Source organism: Colletes gigas, unplaced genomic scaffold (assembly GCF_013123115.1).
Source record: "Colletes gigas isolate AHSC1104 unplaced genomic scaffold, ASM1312311v1 Colletes_gigas_Sc00003, whole genome shotgun sequence".
Classification (NCBI taxonomy): domain Eukaryota; kingdom Metazoa; phylum Arthropoda; class Insecta; order Hymenoptera; family Colletidae; genus Colletes; species Colletes gigas.
In genome coordinates this window covers 1,072,343-1,093,566 of record NW_025106632.1, presented here as the reverse complement: position 1 = coordinate 1,093,566, position 21,224 = coordinate 1,072,343, and the positions used below count along the sequence as shown (strand labels likewise).

The 21,224-nt window shown below is 38.6% G+C and overlaps 1 long non-coding RNA gene across 1 annotated transcript in view; it reads right to left on the bottom strand.

Moving 5' to 3' along the window:
- Positions 1-21,224, bottom strand: part of LOC122404565 — a 164,426-nt gene that overhangs the window by 104,704 nt on the left and 38,498 nt on the right. The window contains exon 3 of the long non-coding RNA XR_006259715.1: positions 18,960-19,069. This is a non-coding gene — a long non-coding RNA (uncharacterized LOC122404565). The remainder of the gene's footprint in view (positions 1-18,959; positions 19,070-21,224) is intronic.

The window sequence follows — 21,224 nt, the reverse complement described above, 5'->3', positions numbered from 1 at the left end:
ATTTCCGTCGACGAGTAACATTACTAAAGTTAGCGTATGTATAAATACGTAGAAAACGCGACTCGATTATGAAATATTGTCGTACTTTACGGTCCAAATTAACAAGTTTCATTAATTTTTAATCAACTGTCAGATTTATTATTTTACTGGAATTAAGTATTTAAGATTGGCCGTTCCTCTTGGAGAGTATTCTCACGTGATAAGAATTTTACCAAACCTTCAAGTCGTGCAATTCGATTTTGTGGTTTTGGGGGAAAGCGGACGCGAGCATAAGCGATAAATCTCGGCTAGAATGATTGCTAATGTATGTGCGACGTATCAAGGGAAATTGCACAGTCGGAGAAAAGTATTTGCATAATGAAATGCACATAAAATTAACGGTGTTTCTAATGTTAACAAAAGCGGCGCGAGTTGTGGCGCAGACGAGCCTTGAACTCGTTATAATTAACTTCACGCCGAAGGAAAAGCATTGAACTATAATACCAAGGACTTAAATCGTAGAGTGCACATATTCGTATCATTCGATGATCGAAAACTGGAAAATATAATTGCATCGAAACTTGTTAAATACTAAGATTTAAACGAAATAGAGTAACACGAGATATGCAATCTTCCGCGTGTCACTGTAGACTTTTGAATAGCGTCACTGAACACTGACATTAGAAATATTACAAAGTAACAAATACATACGCTATTAGTCTACTATGTACTTCTATTTGTCACGTTGCAATTTGAAAAACGGTGATTGATATTTATAATCTTTGGAACAGCGTCACTGACATTACGAGTGTTGCAGAGCAACAAGTACACCCTATTAATTTATTAAGTATTTCTATTTATCACGCTATAATTTGAAAAATGGCCGGGGATAAGCGCGGACGAGGAAAATTGACGTGACGGTAACGCGTTAAATACAATCGGTCATTTTATATTCTCGTCATTATCGTCAACGAATCGATCGTGTTCCCGCAATAGAATCGCGAGAGGCAAAACATTTCAAGAGTCCTCGACGAGAACAAAGAAAACGATGACTGACAGTTCAAATGCGATTCTATAAACGTCAACTTTTGATCCGACAGAAATGCTTCGATACGATCGATCTTAACGAGAAATTTAGGTTCTGGGCAGAAAATATACTTTCATGTCTCTTCTGTTTCAGATCCATAGAAAAAATTAAGGAAATTACGCAAAATGATAAGTCACGAGATAGCACGCCTACAAGACTGTAAAATAAAGCCGTCATTTTTTAAAATAAAAAAATTTCTTTTGTACCCTAACACGGTAATAAAATGTTGATAATTACGATAAAAAAAATTCCTGAAAAATGCCTGATTTTTGGGTAATGGTGTACACCCTTAAGGCAAACGTAGAGATTCGAAAATCATTTGAATGGCGATAGGGGAAGCGTTGAAATGTAATGGTAATCGAGTCGCGAGGTACGTCTAGGAGGTCGATAGCGTTACGAGCAATAGAACCGTGGAGGTAAATCACTCTGTTGACCTCCGATGAAACAACGCTGGCGGAACGGTCGCGGCGACCCTCGTCGGTCGACTCTCACCTCGTTCGAGGACAGATCGATGCCTCGAGCAGTGTCAATGTCAGTCGTAGGGCGGAGGTGAGCGCAGAGGCGAGAGGGGTTGCATCGGCATTGCGTCATCGTGACGTCAGAGCAACCCCTTCGGTGTACGCTTCCTTCGAGTCGGGTTTGCCCTTGCACGACCTGCCTCTGCTCCTTCATTCCCCAGCTCGCGGGACACCCGAGCAGACCGCGCTGGCCTTTTCCGACCGCCGCGCCTCGTCCTCCTGCTTTCCCACCGAGGCGGCCCAACCTGTTGATCTAGACGAGAATAAACACAAGCCCTCATTATGGAAAATACCGGGATCCCTAGAGCCGAGAGTGCACCGCGATCGATGGACGCGACGCCGAGGGTCGTTGGGTGGCGGCCTTAACCCTCCAGCCGCGGTCGACCGGGTGTGTTACACCCATAACAATTTTAAATGTCAATAACTTATCTATTCGCACTCCCACTGACACCCTACGCGACAGCACCTGCATTTTTTATCTATTTATACCGAGCTGTAACGTAAGTTTTGTGCAATCATTTATTTCGCGTATCTTTCATTCTGATTAATGACCTTTTTCCGGCTTTCTGACGGCTGAAGGATTCCTTTCTCGTGAAACTCGTTGGTCTTCTTTGCAAGAAATGCATCCAAGAACGTTTTACACATATTTGGATCCGTGAAATTGTTATCGTTTGGTGCATTCTGCAATTCCTGGAATAAGTGGAAACCAGAGCTCGATCTGGACTATACGGTGAATGCACCAAAACATCCCAGCCAAACTCCAATAATTTTTTCACAATTGTGTTTAATGAAACATGTGGTCTAGTGTTATCATGTAAAAATGCAACGCCTTTTCACTTGACTGCGTGAAGTTATAACGAGTCGAATAAACAATGTCACGCCACCAAGCAACTAGAGCGGCACGAACTTACGTTACAACCCAATACGATTCCCCAACGATGGAACTTTCAATCGTCATGGCCGCCATGTTGGTAACACGTAAATAACGTAGTATACAATTTGGTTGCGTTAAAAAACAAACATTACATAATGTCGAATGACTGATCGACTGATGTGAGAGTTACGAAATATGTCCTATCTATTTGAAACTGCCAAATTCTCACACAAGAGATTCTCCGTCAATTTCTCGAGTGGATCCTTTGTGCAACGTTTTATGTGCTTATTATTGTCTAGTTATAGGATGGTATCTGTAGATCTGCGATTGGAATACACGCAATCGATGCATGCACATGGAGGAAACGGAACCAGTATAATACCGGGTTGCAAACCCCATGCATCGACACTGATTGGTGTCCTTTCTAAACCTTACCCTCCATGCCGGTCGATACGCGAGTTGATTAACCGCAACTGACACGACAAGTCGAAACTTTTGCCCCGCGATAGGAGGCTACGTACTACCACCATGACGGCCCAACCTCAGCAGCCATATCAGGGGACCGGAAACTAGAAACTCTATCAAGCCTGAGGTTTCGAACGGATTGGGGAAAAATTAACTCTATCGAGCTCTTCGTCCCACGCCCCTATTTAAACCGCTATCCGTTATAATTCTTGGTATTGGTAGATCCGAGACTCGGATACGCGAATATCCTCCGCGATACCTAAAAAAACCATCTGTTTTTGAGTTAGTCACTTTGATAATCTTCTGATTCTGGGTTAGAATCAGCGATGAAATATCACTGTTACTCTTACCTTCGCTATCAGCTTGTGAGAAACTTCTTTATTCTCTGACGATTGTTCTTAGACACCGTGATGTTATGAATAGACTGCGGATGTTTATGCATTTATGGGAAATTTTAATCCTCAACAAACTACAGAATGCATTTAATATGCAAAAATATAAGAAATACTTAAAGTAAGATACGAATTATTATATTTAGGGGTTGAGACAGCCCTCTGCGAAGCTTCCGTTTCATTAATTCTATTAATAAAAATGTGAATTTGCATAAAGATCCGCAGTCTAGTTATGAATAAATGCAAAACGTTGAAACACGTTCAAATAACGACGATTTAAATTTGTACAGAGCCTAGAATACGACTTGATATTTAGAGGTCTCGCAGAATACTGTCGAGAAATGCGTCCTCTGAGCCGTGTTCGTCCTGTTATCGATGTAACGTAAACACAAGGTACGTCGAGCATCGAAGAAGCGAGCGTTTACGTTTAGAGTGGGGTCGAAACGAACCCAGGCGCTGTCGAGTGTCAACAATACCGAAAAGCTATTATTGTATTTTACTCCTGATTTTTCTGTGCTTTACTATCGTTATTTAAACTTTGTCAATTGGCAAAGTTGTGAATGGACAGGATAAAGAAGATATTCAATTTTTGCATTACGAAGATCTAAAACTGACCTTTTACTTATCAAAGTCAGCTAGTTTATACTAATTTATGACGTGCAGTGTCAAGTTCATTGCAACACTTTTTAGCCAATTATCTTCATTAGTCTATAGTTTCTTGGTATAGCCTGGATATAGTCTAGATCCTACAGTTCCCCAACTTTGTCTCATTAATTAACGAACGCGTTCAGAAATACTTGATATACAAAAATTCATTGAGAATTTAAACTCTTATTTGATAAATTGATTGTATATTTTTGAAAGAAATCGAGAACACAAGAAGTCTTATTTTATAAATTTATTGTATATTTTTAAAAGAAATCGAGAACACAAGAAGTCTTATTTGATAAATTTATTGTATATTTTTGAAAGAAATCGAGAACACAAGAAGTCTTATAGCTTTGTCGCGAACTGCAGTTTAAAAAAAACACACGGACAATTGGCACTTCCAAATTGTTTACGACGCGCGAGTAACGCATAAATCTCAATATTAATTGGATAATAAGAGGCAATCAAAGTTCGCTAAATGGAACGTAGACGCGGAAAGGAGTGTTCCGTACGCCGTTTCGCGAAGTAGGTTAAATCACGTTCGAGCATGTTCAAACAGACATTGATGCTCTCGATATTCAGCTATCACCGACAAGCACGCGGAACATTTCCATCAAACTATATTCAATGTTCGTGGAAAAGCTATACCGTTCGCGTCGTATCGTCAATTTCGCGAACATGAACGCGATAGCAACTTTCCGTGCGAATTAAACGAGCTATCGTCGACGAAGAAAATTTATCCTTCGGAGAGCGAAGCATATTTCTATTGGCACGAACGGTACCGAGACGGTGGCCTTGAAATAAAACGCGCGGGGGGAGAGAATCAAGAAGCAGATTTCGAGCAGAGCGATATCGCTTATCCCAGTTTAAACCAAAGCCATTGTCTTTCGCAGAATGTGGCATCGGCAAATTGGTTCTCGCCTGGGAGGGAAGCAACGCCATTGAAACGTTCTAATCGTATCTGCCCCGGGGAGGCTCCGATCGACTATTCATTCGTCCAAGGTCGAAGCTCGAGGAACACCGTGGAAGCTCTTCCGATAATTGGCTTCGCGCACCGAATACAAAACAGAGTCGTCGGCGTCGCCTTTGAATCGGCCTCGATCTTCAGACCTCGTTCGGGGAAATGCACGAGATTCGAGGAAAAAGTATGTCGACGCGAAAAATAACGGGGGGGGGCCTGGAAAGTGTAACCCCGGTTGCAATTTTCGTGATCACTTCCTCGTTGATTGCACTTTAATAACGAACTCTATAGCAAAGTGAAAAATCCTATTAAGTCGAACTTTTGGGAGAATTTTGATAAACCACGAATATAGAATAAAACACAAAGGTTTTGTACTTGGGGTAGCTGAGAAACACGACAGTTTTTCGACATTAATGTTGCATGATCGGAAACTTTCTGCCAGGGGTTGTACATGGCAGGTGAGAAAGTAAAAGGGAAAAGTCCAAAACAAGATGGAGAATGTATTGAGGATCCCGCAGGATACGCTGGCAGGACCGAACGAAGCCCTCCCTCTTCAGCGATCGTCGAAGCTTCCTCCGTGAAACAAAGAGCAACGGAAGAGCCCTGACATTGGGTACCAGCACGAGCATCTCAGAATCTCGAGTTACCCTCGTCCACCCGGATGGATGCACCGCTTTCGGGTGGTCCAATCACGAAAAAGGAAGAAGAGTTCGAAAGTGTGGAGAGGGTTACGTCTGCAACGAACGTATGATCGAGCGATCGATATCTCCTTACCGAATGGAACTCGGAGCCTGAGAAACGGATACAGTTCGCGTTTCGAAATTGAAGGAATTATCCTTAAAATATTGGTGAATTTTATTTAAAAAATCTGTTTTTCTTTTTGTCAAGTATGATATAAACCTTGAATTTCTGATAGAAACTTAGGCATGTTTTATTTCAATCGGTTCCATAGTTTTGGAGTCGAAAGCGAAAGTATGGACCAGATCGAGCTGAATAGCACCGATTAAAGTAGCGATTGGCCATCCTCGTTTTTCGGGACACTCCAGGTCGACCACCTGCCCCACGATCCTGCTGTTTCGAGGTCGTTGCTCGGTTTCAAAGACGAGAGGAGTTTAAGGAGATCCAAACTCGAGACTCGAGGAGCATTCATCGATCGCGCTCAAAGGTGTCCTCTACTTAAATTATCGGTGAACTTTCGATTAATAAACTGTACGATTCTCGCGGGGATTCGAGAACCAATTCATCGATCGCGCTCAAAGGTTCCTTGTATTCAAATGCTCGGGGAAGGTTTCGTTGAACGAACTATACAATTTTTGTAGAGATTTCATCGATTACACTTAAAGGTCCTTCTGTTGGAGTATTTAATGAGTTTTCGATGAAGAAACTATAAAATTCTTTTAATATCGAATCCCAAGAATTGCACTCTTTGGAGCATAAGTAAATCTGTTCCATTTAATTGCAATTCTGTGACCATTCAATTGCACGATCACATTCAGAATTCATTTTCTCAGATAATATTCACACAATGTTGTATAAACAAGAGAACAGTTTGCCAAATAGTGTTCATTAATCTTATAATTCGATTACTTTCCCTCAAATTTGATTTACTTTTGAACAATCTAATAACAGAAATTAATATCTCGGTATCTGTAATATAGTGACAAGTATAAGACAAAAATTAAATAATATTATTTAAGAAAGATAGTTACTTCATCAATAAACGTCTTCCTACAAGTAAATTTTGGTTATATCTGCGATAATTATCGTTTCCTTTTCAATTCTACGATTATTTATTTGCCATTTAAACGTGTAATGACTGATGAAATGATGATTAATGACAGCAAAGTGCAAATTGCGCCCAGGGCAAAAAATGGATTTGACAAACCTGGAACACGTAAATGAATGAAAATTTCGTGTTCCACGAATTGTTTTAACAACAACGCGCCTTTCTCCTGATATTTTTGAACGCTCGTTATATTCTTCCACCGAGCTGAATTCACAAATTAATTTTTTCAACATTAACAGTCGTCCAATCGAACAATTTCTACGGTATCGTTATTTGACCTTAACCCATGGCATATAAAGTTACATAATAGCGGAAAGTATGGCTTCAATTAATTTTCATATGGTTAATTTTAAAGCGTTCTTTGAAGACATAGCCTGTAAAAATAATAACCGAGACAATAATTATAATTATACTATTTTCTATTGTCTGTTTGTTTTGGAATAATTCAAATTTTATTCCGTGTACAAGCAATTATAAATAAAACTTCAATTTAGGAAAATGTCTCAATAATATTTATATTTATAATATTTACATATTTATATGTGTTCGGCCACCCCTGGGAAAAATTTTAATGGCCAAAAATTAATAGATTCTAGAGGCCAAAATAAGATGAAAATCAAGAATACCAATTTGTTCATGGAGGCTTTGTTAAAAAGTTATTATTTTTGAATTCTATCGAAAAATTTCACATCTTCTCGAATTTTTTTCTCGAAAGTGGGTGGGATTACGAAGGTATGTCTAATGACCAAAAATGATTGTAATCGACCCCCGCAACTGAAAATAATTTTTTCAAAACGATTTGAAATTTTTGAATTCTATCGAAAAATTTCACACCTTCTCGAATTTTTTTCTCGGAAGTGGGTAGGATTTCGAGGGTATGTCTAATGACCAAAACTGATTGTAATCGATCCCCGCAACCGAAAATAATTTTTCCAGAATGATTTGAAATTTTTGAATTTAATTGTTAATAACTTTTTAACGAAGCCTCCATCAACAAATTTGTATTCTTGATTTTCGTCTTATTTTGGCCTCTAGAGTCCCTCATTAAAATTTTTCCCAGGGTTGGCCGAACACCCTGTATAATTTTTAAATTGAAATACCCGTTACTCCGAATAATAAGATGAAACAAGAAAATAATTTCTGTGACTTCGAGTAACGTTGGGGAAAACTGAGGATCGAGATACAAGAAAGAGGTAAATGAAGTTTCTTTTTTTTTTATAAATGAATAAATAAATACCGATCTCGTAAAGAAAAGGAACCGACGCCATCGGAAGAAGTAAACGAACTCTTCGACGGGCGAACGAAGGCTAACGAAAGGAAAGGACGAGTCCTACGACGGAAACGAATAATTGGATCGACGGAAAGGAAAGACAATTTCTGAAGCGGATGCGCCAGCCGGCTATTATCAGGGGCAGATTAAGTATTTCATTTTTAATAATTCTCGTATTTGGTCAAGGCCTGGCCCGACTGTCGGGGATCACGTAAACGCACCAGCGCCAGGAAGGCGGCCAGGTGTTTCAGGCAGGCAACGCAACAACGCCCGATTTTCTGGGTCGTCACGCCAGACGGACACACCGAATCCTGCGTTTGGCAAATGACTGTCGGGAACACATTTTACTGCCCCCCCGATGTAGGTCACACGCGCCGCGAGTGGACCTATGATGTACGGTTTGATTGAAGCATTCCGCCGATCTCCGGATAATTCGATAATAAAAGTTATCAAATTTTAAGCTTCGATCATCAAAATATCCCTCAACGAATAAAAACTAAACGATTAAAATTCGAATTTGAACCGCCCGTGGAATAAAATCTACGACGAAACAAATAGTGGCGGGATAATCGATGCGTTGGCGGATGATTTGTAGCAGAGTATTTATATTGTTATGTAGGTCATAAATCTTGTATGGGGTTAGAACGTAGTTGTAGTTGAAAGAGCTCCGGGGTCACTTTAGCTTGCACGAACATGCACGTACATTATACGCTTGTGTGCACGTTATGCGCATACTGCGAGTACTATCAGATCCCAATTATTCGCGCAGCTCGAGAAATCGGACATATCCCGTTGATTGAAATTTCAGACCATAAATAATAGGTCAACAACAGATTCGACTGAATTGTACCACTCTGTTAATTTCACGCGGGGATACAATGAACGAGAATTCTAACGCTTTCGATCAAATGGCAACCAGTTTTTTCACGCTTCTATTCACATTCACTACAAATATAAACTCTACTAGTAAAGGAAAATAATAGCCTTGTATTTTTAAGAGTAACTCTTCAAATATAATAACCAGAATAATACTGTCCGTATAAGTAAAAAAGTCCTTTTTGAAACACTCTCTGCTATTCCTGTTGAAACTTTATTGCACAGTATATTATTTTAATTAACGTTTATTAATAATTAATATATAGTATTTAATTAACTAACGAGAAGGACAAAGCGGTATGACACGTGTTACAGTTAGTACATTCTGAGACAGATCTATAGATCAATACGAGATCCAATATTATCGACATAAGTGAAACTTACAATTAGGCTTTATCTTGGTACTCCTGACAATTCCGACTATTTTTATTATGTAAACGATAAATTTCGTTTAAAAGAAACCTTTGTGGAAAGACAATTATGTACAAAAATTGTTTGCAAGGTCGGAAACGCGATGGGATAAATTTCAGCTCGAATGGAAATTACTGATAGATTTCGATGCACGATAACGCCGTTGAATAAAAATGTTTTCTTTAATTACCCGTACTTTGCTTTTTGTTTTCGCGCGGGGTAATAAAGTGGATCGATGATGACCGAGATCCCGCGGAGGCAAGATGTCAGGCACGAGTTTGATACCTCATAAAAAGCATTTCACTCTGGCAGGTGTTACGGGGCAACCGCTGTTGTCCGTGCTCCCAACCACCTGCCCATTTTTTATTGAATGTATTCCACACGTTGTATTCACACTTCGGGGTCCTAGTTTGCCCTCCACGTGCCACCAGTCACGGGCCTTACTTTACCGTTGTTCGGTTCGAACGTGTAATCCTTAGGGCCGAAATCGTCTAAAAATAGCTACAGGATGAAAGGAACTCTGATTTGCCTCTTTATTCGTCGCTGGCAAACAAAGGAACCTCAAAATTCTCATAAATTCTAAGATATCCAAATGAAACTTAAAAACAATGAGATTAAGACACCACGTGTTCTGAAACCCAGTTAAAAAATGAAACGTATCATCTGGTTCGATCGAATTATCGCGTTCAGGCTTTCAGAATTCTGTCAAAGGCATCGAAAAAACTTTTTACAGCCACGATAAATAAAGGATTGTTGCGCAAGAGCCGCCTCGTTATGTTAATCGGCTAAAGAACATTCGAGTTCGTCTATCTCAGGTGGAAGGCACCAAAAGACCCTGAAGACCAGAGTCCGGTCGCAGGTGCGACCCCCTTTTCAAGGTCCTGATACTTTCTGCGCCCAGACTCTTTCGGGTGACGAAAGGAGGAGAAATCGTCCTTCGCGTTTGAAACGAACCATTCGATCTCTCGCATACCAGATGATCGTCATCCGAAGCAAACAGGTGACGCTTTTGGGGGGAAAAAAACATTCGTTATCTGCACCTTGTAAAACGTACAAGGCTCGCTACGTTATAAATAAGCCCCTCCGCCACGAACTTTTGCCTTTATACTTTCTAAAAATAAGATAGGAATCTAAATAATGTAGGATAAGAAGACACTGACTAAATTTGGTATCGTCAACTTGTACACGTACGTGTATAATTACGTTTGATCCTAATCCTGTCGAGGATTAACTTTGTAAATTTATGCAACCGTGTTTTGTATATTATCGAGTTATAAAGTACAGAAACTGACGGTTACTCGAACTTTTAACTAAACAAAACTCTTAACGCGTGCAAAGGTGCTTTATGATAAAAAGAGGGATGCACGAGGAAGGGAGAGATCCACTTGGTGCATATTCTTTAAGTTTTGTTACATATTTATACCGATGGCGGCGATGATGGATCCGTATCTGACAGTAATTAATTGGAGGCATTTGGCGGCTGAAAGTAAATGTAAATGATTTGGAAAGGTGAGTGAAATTTAATGTAGAGAGTACGGCGGTCGTACCGCCTTATGCACACTCGTGGAGATGAACGAACCCAGATAAAACCTGTTGACAGAATCTTGCAACGAAAGCACAAATGTTGTACGCCGCTGCCTTTCATTTGTCAACTGGTCTTATCGAGCGAGGGAGATTTCGCGGAACGATAGAAGTTAAGAACGTTGTTTCAACGCTACAGAACAACTATACCAGTGAGAGGACATTTGGCCAAATTTTGTATTTAATATCAGTGGAAGATAATATAATAATTTTCATTCTATATATAAACTCTGTTTTCAAGCATTTTTTGCGCCGATAACGCGAACGCCTCGTCAAAAAAAATGAGCGATTGCCTCGCTTTTAACTTCAATTTTACTTATTTTAATCAAGAAGATTACAGGCGGAAAAAATCAACGTTAGAAACGATCGTTTTGACTTATCTGTGGGGTTAAGACATTATTGAGGCAACGAAGCCAGGAACAGTACTAGAAAATCGTCATTACGCGTTCGATTGACGGTTACGCGGAATTTTTCGTGCCAGCTGTTTCTTCGTCATTTAGCTCTTCTATCCGAGGAAGACGAAAGTGCTGTGCTTAATTGACTTACGGAGCGAAAGCGGCGCAAAATTAATTAAACCATTAACCCTTCCAGCCAGCCAGCGAATATACCTAAAAGCTATACCGCATTGAACGGTAATTCCCAGCCAAGGTTGCACTTTATGGGGATGGAATACCCTTTAAAGCGACTTACAATGAGCCACGACGCAATCGGGAATCGTTTACTACCGATCGATCCTGCGATTTTCTCCCCTAGAACTCGACACCCCGTTGCAGACGTTTTGCAGTTCGATTTTGCTCCCGGCAAAAATCGTTTGAAATTTCAGCGTATCGAACGGTTCAAATCGGTTTGTAGAATGAAACGGAAAGTAGAAATTTTAGACGCGCTACTTCGCGCCGGTTACTGTTATAACATCACTTTCTCAACCCCGCGATGCGTGACATTACATTACCGCGTCTAGACACAGCGGGGAGAATAAAACAGAAATAAGAAAAAGTGAAAGACACCTATCGTGAAACTATAATAATTAATGCATAAATCTTGAAACAAGTAAGAAAAGAAATTCACGTATTAAACGTACTGAGATCGTTCAATCTATTTCAATTTAAAAAAAGTAAAACATGACGAACGTCCAACTACGCGTTCTGCACCATTTAACAGAATATATTTTGCATTATAAAAACAAAGTTGACTACTAAAAAGGCCTATGGACGCTCAGTCAGTCAAAGCGTGATAAGTTTTACAGGTCAAAATCGACCGTAGTCAAAGGGTTAAACTGGAAAGTGGTGGAAAACCTTTATTGGAGCGAAATCAAGCGTCAGGTAATATTCTATTATAATAATTAATGCATAAATCTTAAAAGAAGTGAGAAAAGAAATTCACGTATTAAAAGTACTGAGATCGTTCAATCTATTTCAATTTAAAAAAAGTAAAACATGACGAACGTCCAACTACGCGTTCTGCACCATTTAACAGAATATATTTTGCATTATAAAAACAAAGTTGACTACTAAAAAGGCCTATGGACGCTCAGTCAGTCAAAGCGTGATAAGTTTTACAGGTCAAAATCGACCGTAGTCAAAGGGTTAAACTGGAAAGTGGTGGAAAACCTTTATTGGAGCGAAATCAAGCGTCAGGTAATATTCTATTATAATAATTAATGCATAAATCTTAAAAGAAGTGAGAAAAGAAATTCACGTATTAAAAGTACTGAGATCGTTCAATCTATTTCAATTTAAAAAAGTAAAACATGACGAACGTCCAAGTATGCGTTCTACATCATTTGAGAAAATATATTTTGCATTATAAAAACAAAGTTGACTGCTACAAAGGCCTATAGACGCTCAGTCAGTCAAAGCGTGATAAGATAAGCGTCAAAATCGACCGTAGTTAAAGGGTTAAACTGGAAAGTGGTGGAAAACCCTGATTGGAGCGAAATCAAGCGTCAGGTAGTATTCCATTATAATAATTAATGCATAAATCTTGAAACAAGTAAGAAAAGAAATTCACGTATTAAGAGTACTGAGATCGTTAGATCTATTTCAATCTAAAAAAGTAAAACATGATTAACGTCCAACTACGCGTTCTGCACCATTTAACAGAATATATTTTGCATTATAAAAACAAAGTTGACTACTAAAAACGCCTATAGATGCTCAGTCAGTCAAAGCGTGATAAGTAGACAGCGGATGTTTATGCATTTATGGGAAATTTAAATTTTCAAGAAACTACAGAATGCACTTAATATACAAAAATATAAGAAATACTTAAAGATACGAATTATTATATTTATGGGTTGAGACAATCATCTACAAAGCTCCCATTTTATTAATTCTACGAATTTGCATAAAGATCCGCAGTCTAGTGATAAGTTTTACGCGTCAAAATCGACCGTAGTCGAAGGGTTAAACTGGAAAATGGTGGAAAACCCTTACCTGGAGCGAAATCAATCGTCAGGTAATATTCCGTATATAAAAACAATAAAAATAACGATCGTAATATTTCCATTGGAGCGTGTTCTCGAAACCGTGGATAAGTAGCCGAGCAGTTTTTGTTTCGATCGGGTTCGTTTAATTAAGTGAACAGCCCCGTGTTCGTGTTGATACGAAATTACGGTCGACCAAGAATTATTAACTAATTGTAAGACCTTACGCGGCATTCTTGTTGGCCGCTGTTTCACCTCGCTACCCTGACCAACGAGAAACGGTGCCAAGGCCTCTCGCTGGACTAAACTTCGATATTATATGTATGTATATATCCAGGAGACACACACATACGTAGCAGAGAACGCGGGCGTGCTAATGGACAACATCGCGTAGAAGCAAAACGAAGGGTGGCTAGCCAGCTGGAAAGAAAGATAAATTTTTCACGCGAAATTTGTTGACACGATCGTACAGAATTTCGGGAAGCGGACGATAATTACGCCGTACGTTATTCGCGATACGTATCACTCCGAGTAAATTTACACGTGCACGTTAACGTGTTTGTTGCGCAAATATTAAAGAGGAACGATGAATTCAACCCCTTGCTTATTGTCAGCAGTCGCGATTTGATAGCACGTGTCGTTACTGTATTCAAAAGTAACATCCACCACCTTTGGTTCTAATTATTCTACACTTTCCTAAGCGTTTAATGCAACCCCACGAATAGAAATAAGAAGAAAATGTTACGTGAATATGGATCGAGTAATGTTTTATTAAAAGTCGTAACACAAACAAAACAGTAACAAGCATGCTGTAGATACTTATCTAATTTCTCATGCGACCATTGTTTGCTAATTGAGATCGCTGAAGATGATTCATATAACTTCTATTAATCGTTTTACTGTTAATATTTTGTTTCAAAATGTCGACTGTTGTAGTTAACGATCAGTATGCAACATTTCTTTCTTAGTTTTATTCGTATTGATACAGTTTGATTGTTTAAACGAAAAATACTTACTCCCTTTCGTACTTCTGTTTTCACAGTTCGTATTATTCTCCAATCGCCGAGAATCATGCAACAGCGTCATAAATGCATAGTCACCAGGCAACGTTATTTATACAAAACCTTCAACAGGTAAAGAGATGCAAATCGATAGTGCTAAATATTAATTCCCAAGTTTTCTGTTGTCGTTGCCAATGCTAGAAACGACAAAGTGGAAAATGAAGATTCGAGAATTTTGCTCGAAGCAACTCCACGTCAATCTAGAGAGACTAGACTCGAAGCTACTTAAATAAGATTTAAAAACTCGCTATTATGTGTTGAACCCAAGGATTATTTATTCGTGCATCAATACACATCGAGACATTACGATTATAACCAAAGTTTCAGTTAGTTAGGAGTAAATGGAGCAGCATGACGTGCGATACAAATTCGAGGTCTCGCTGGGTCGACGCGATGAAATCACTTAGGAATCAGTGGTAGAAAGAGGAAGAAGGATTCTTAGTCACCCGCACATTATTCATGGCAAAGCGCCATGGCATAGGAATATCGGTGTTAATTGAGGTTAATATTCAGCTTCCGGCGAAACGAGAGTAACGAGTCGATCGAAATATACCGTCCTCCAGAAACGTGAATACAAACGCACCATGTGTTTATCAAACCTGAAATGCTGTTTGCAAGTAATTCTGATAAACACAATTAACGGATGTTCAAATCGTATAATACATCTAATATCGTTAAAAATGTTTAACACAATATCAAGTGGCACGATCGTGTCTCTGAAACATTTTAATAAGAATTAATTCAAATCGATACAAAAATTAAATGACTTATCCATAGAATACACGAAAGTATCGTTAAGCATTATTAACGCGTAAAAATTGGATTTTGTATTGGATAACCTTGGCTCGAGAAGCTTTCGATACAATGTTCCCCTTTGACGTATCCTAGGATATGCTATCAGAAGCTAAGACGTAAGTGATTACACCTGAGGGGTCATTTGTGATCAAAGGAATTTCTAAGCAAGTTGCATAAGGACCTCGAATAAGTAACAATGTCACGCGTTCCTTCAAAATACCAAAGTCTGGAAGTGCTGGAAGAACTCTGATATTACTGCACTAAACAGTGTTTCAAATCGTTTCTATCAGGAAATAAAATATTATAAAATATTATGATTAGGAATGATAAATTATATGCTCTTACAAATTTAATATAATCCATTAAATTTTGAAAAAAATTCACATAGAGATCGCAACGTTAATTAAAAAATATTTGTTTCTTTTTTGTATATATTTGGTACTTAATTTATTATTTAATAAATTTTTTTATTTAATAAATTAAGTACCAAATAATTTATGTATTTTAGTACCAAATATATACAAAAAAGAAACAAATATTATAAAATATTATGATCAGGAATGATAAATTATATGCTCTTACAAATTTACTATAATCCATTAAATTTTGAAAAAAATTCACATAGAGATCGCAACGTTAATTAAAAAATATTTGTTTCTTTTTTGTATATATTTGGTACTAAAATACATAAATTAAGGACTATTTTCTTAGAATCTAAACACGATGATGGTTAAACAGTGTCGTGAAATGTAATCGATAAAATGTAACATGCCCACATATGTATAAATATAAATACTTCCTGATCGTTCTCACATATCCTTGCTTCAGCGTTCACGCGGAATAACCTTTGACATATTCAGGAGTTCGTTATATAAGTTTCGCATGTTCGATAACAAGAGGTCAAATTTGATCAAAGCAAACTTCAGGCCAGAACGACCAAAACAGCTGTTCTCTTACTGTCAATGTTTCTTAATTGCACGTTCACTGTTAATATACTCAAACACTCGATGTAATTACAGACGCGTAGTCGCTACCATCGATGCCACTAAGTGCATCCCAAAAACAAATTTTCACATCACCCCCGTCGTACGCTTCAACAACGTTATTACCGAGTACAATACTGTTTACTCATTTCCCCATTTCGAAACAGGCAATATTGAAAAACAATTCGAATAAACTCGCGAGCAATTAACGCGCAACTTTTTTAACGATGCAATTTATACAATTTCAGGAATTAATTCTACATTTATCTCTAACAGAACTGTAAACAAGACCGTTATCAGGCAGGTGCGATGTGGGCGTCGAGAAAACGCCCTTAATAACGAACAGAATTAAATTAACTTCCGGCAACGTCTCGTTCAATATTTATAAAACATATTACCTTTTCAAAAAAAAAAATCTTGATACTTTTATCGAATTCTACAGTTAAAAAATGTAAAAATGGTTAATCGCGAAAGTTTCTAAAAGAAAATTGACTTGCAGAGACAGCCATCTCGAACCGTTTAATTTAAAAAAGAAAATGATGTCGATATTTGAACGACATAGTACGTAATTGTTAACTCTTGTGTGAAAATAATTAATAATTAATTAAGAGAATAAATTCCAAATAACAGCTTGTATATTGGAGCGAATTAATTCCATAAAATTAATTACGATATACAAGAAACATTTCGATAAAGTGTGTCAACTTCCGGGATAAATTCGACAGCAGAAAATAGTATTAAAAAATCTGATAGAAAGTCATTTCGAAATGTAACACAAAATTGTAATTAAAATTTCGTTTATCGTCTCGATATCTCGAATCTTATCTCGAAATTAACCCTTTCGAATCTTTGTTCAGTTTTGAGTAAACTGAAAAATAAACGATGTAACATATGGGGTGCACATCAACGATTAGGGGCACGAAAAACAATGGAGAATGTTGATATAAACCTGAGTCCTGTTTAAACGTGTTTTCAAGCTACAGCCATTTTTGTAATTCGGTATATGCAGCTGCTTACCTTTACAAAAACTGCTCAAAATGGCCACCTTTGGTCCGAATGGTAGCCTGCGGTCGCCGTGATATAGATACTTAATTTACACACTACATATTCGCTCTTAATAAGCGGATTAAAACAGTGGAGGATAAATATTAAATTCAACTGCATTTACATCGAATAAGAGTGTCTGTCATTTCCTGATTTGAATATTTATTCGTTACCAACTTAAACACACAACAAGTTGCGGAAACATCAAGTTCTCGTGAGAAGAAATCGACCTAGATTGGTTTAAAAAACAAAACACAGTCAACAAGCTTAAGAGACATCAAGTTATCGAGCATTGTATGCAAAAAGTTTAGTAGAATCGGTGGCGTATAGGCAAACAATAATTAATCGATCAATTTGAAAAAAAAATTAATGAAATTAGTTTACACTAACGTACCAGACCAGGAATGAAACAAATACCGGCGACTTTGGCAATTAAAAGTTCTGCCGCTCTTATTGGAAAACCGTATGTATACTGTCTGAATTTGCGGTAGCTGTGACCACACATTTTACATTACTCCACTCGTAAGCTCTCCGACAGTGTGCCATACTCAGTGGCCGTTGGCCTAAATACTATCGTGCAGCCGAATCTAAGAATTACCAAAACACAAACATGGCTCTAACTTGAGAACAAAGTACAACGTGCACATATGTTTCCATCAAATTCGAAAGGGTTAAACCATCTATTTACGACACTGTTGCCCACAATTTCGTTTGAAACACACTCGTGTTTCTTTGTCAAACAAATTTTTTCCTTAAATCGGAAGTAAAAGAGTTTCTGAGCGAGCAACTCGTCCCCTAAAAGTGTCAGAGGGTTAAACAGACACACCGAAGGTAAAGTAAATTTATTCAACGAATTAACCGCCCTATTGCCTTTATCAGCAGCGTCAGCTTTATCGATGCCAATCGCGTTCTCATCGGGGAAAATGTCGAGGTTCAAAAACACCATGTGCCAGCGGTCCTTCCGCGAGCTACAAGGACGTGTGGGGTCAGTACGCGTGGGTTGTTGCACCGGCTAGAACGACGGATCGATGCAGCTTGCAGTGGGGTGCACAACCCGGCTAGCAACGACCCGTCACTTTCCACCCCCACAACCATAGCAACAGGCAGCTATTTACGCGTCTCCGGTTCACGGAGAAATCGGATCTCAGACTTACCGATTTAAGGGATTCTTCTGAGAAAACAATTCACTTTTTTTTTTTCATTCCTTCGTTTCTCAAACGATTGCAATCCTAAACATGCGTTTGTTCTTCGTTTGAAATTATAAAGATTTGGAGTAAAGTTTGCGCGAAACTTTGAGAAATATAAATAAGAATGAATTTAGATAAATATATTTTCTTTTTAGCTGATTTCCATTGTCAGAGTTTTAATTAATATTCGACTTTCATTCCTAATTAGCTCCTATTCCTCCGTGAACATGCATGCTAGATCTGTTTCCATGGTCGAACAGAACAGAGTGGCTAATTTGATGTTTAAATAAGAAAGCCCTCGAGCTTCCCAAGGCGGTACAAACATCAAGGTAATTAAGAGTTTCGTTAAAACGCAAAATATTAAAAGAGCGTTCAATGTCAGTAGCAGCTTTCCCCTTTAACGTTCGACGATTTTTTCCTTTTAATTTTTCATTTCCTCGCCGCGATGTCAACCCGTGTGCAAGGGTACACTTCATTTTTCGTGATACTAATTGAATCACGCCTAAATGGAAAATGTATCAAGCTTGATCTTCTCAGCATATCATTGTACAAGCTTATGTACACGAGAAGTGTAAATTAAGAGTTACTTTTCTATTTAATAATTTTTGAATGCACTCACGTCTCGACGTTATTCCTTTGGTGCACCTTTGCTTCCAATCTTGCAATCAAATCACTGCCAGTTTTCATGTGAAGAGAGCTTTCTTGGGGGGTGCTTTGATCTCGAAGCAGCTGGAACACAAATTAATCGTTCAAATAGAATTTTAATTACACTTACTCTTCAAAAGTAAGCGATAATTGTATAGTTTCCTAAAAAAAGGACATATGTTGCATGCAAACTGTACAGAATTTTCAAATTTTGCTCGCGGTGGTTTGAAATTCGCTTTTTTAGCAAAAATCGATTTCACTGTTTCGATAGCAGAAACTCACTCGACGTATCTCTATATTTAAACTGACTTTTTGAGGTGTTCAATAATTCGATTTGTGCGAAAGGAACAAGAGTTCGCGACCCAGGAAAAGTATTTGAAATCGAATCAAATGTCACCTTTTCGCAGACTTCTTTAACGAGAAACGTTCGAAAACGTCAGAGTACGTAAATTTCGACCAGACAACGTTAAATGCTCGATGAAACGTGAAACGGATACGTAATGATACTATTTATGAAAATGTATTTATTGGACAGCCAGCTCCCCTTCTTGAATTTAAACTACATTTTCCATTAGAGGTGTTCGTACTGACGTGGGAGTTATTAAGGGAGTCGTGGACCGACGAAAATATCACATCAAATTCGTATGTCACGTTCAGACGTACATTAGAAACTTTGGGAAAGTTCCAACCCTAGAAACTTGTTTTAGTTAATTGCAATGAGGGGTTCCGAGACTATTCTTTATTTTTATTGACTCCCAAACATAGATGGTATTGTAACGATAAAAATAATTAAAAAAAACAGCCAAGGGAGCCTCAGAGTCTAATGCTTTCGTATCACAACGATTAGAATCAGTCATGAATAAAGTCATGCATGATCTGTGATTACTAGACTGCGGATGTTTATGCATTTATGGGAAATTTGAATCCTCAAAAAACTACAGAATGCATTTAATATGCAAAAATATAAGAAATACGAATTATTATATTTAAGGGTTGAGACAATCATCTACAAAGCTCCCATTTTATTAATTCAATTAATAAAAATGTGAATTTGCATAAAGATCCGCAGTCTAGTGATTACCAAAGCTTTAGTGAGGAATAGTTCCATGGTAATAAAATTATATAGAGTCTAATAAATGTTCGCGATAAGAACCCACTATAAACAAAGTGTCTTTCCTTCACCCTTTGGTTGCTTTGTTAAAGTATTGATAAAGCATGAAATTAAGTTTTATAATAGTGTTTTTAAATAATAAACCACGATTCTTACGTTCAACATTTTCTGGTAAACGTAGTTTCAATGGAGCTCGAGCTTATCGAAATCGTGGGAGATCCGAGAGCCCGATTCGCAGAAATGTTAGCTCCGAAGAGCATCCTGCGCGTGGGTGGATTGTAAACTATTTACCTTTACAAAGAGAAAGTGGCGGGATCGTCCCCCGGTCTCAAAGAGGAAAAGTTTCCTCGCGAACGAGGAGATGTTGCCTCTAAAAATACGCCCGCTATGTGTCTTCATCAGCGTTCATCCCTAAACACTCCCGACGGGACCACCCTCGCAATAAATTATCGAGCACACTCTTCCCCGTGTTTATTGCCGGTAACGTGACAAGAAAGCTCGAGTGGGAGGTACAGTTTGCCTGGTAACGAGAACTAAACACCTCTCGGGCGTGTTTTTGCGCGAAGGGTGGTCTCCGAATCGCGACGAAAAAATCGGAAACAGAGAGCCGGGCGATTTTATTAGCCTCGGGGAAGGTTCGAGGGCGCAGCGAAGCTTAATCAGAGATCAGCCTTGGTTTAAATCGTTAAGACGAATCCGAGGGGCTGGGTTTCGGTGTAAAACGGCTCTGGGGAAACGGAGGGACAGCCGTGGAAAGAGAGTCAAGGTCCCGAAAATTCAAGGTCCCGAGTTTTCCAGGCACGAGCAAGAGCGACGACGTTGCGTGTAAATAGAAAAGGGACGAGGATATACCCAGAAGGCAGCCTAGCGGAGAAGGGTGGCTAGCGTCGTTTTCACTCCTGAACGACCTCCAAATACCCCAAGAACACGTGCGTGGCCCTGTACGCTCCAACTTCTTCCTTTCCAAGGACGAAACATTTTCGTCGCCTACAATGACAGCGTAGTCGTTCGAGGAGGGTTCCAGAGATTGAAATCTGGAATCCCCGGCATGAAAGGGACAGAAGGGTTTATTAATCACGGTTAGCTGGAAAACAAACTGGGAATGAACTGATGACGAAGGTGGAAAGG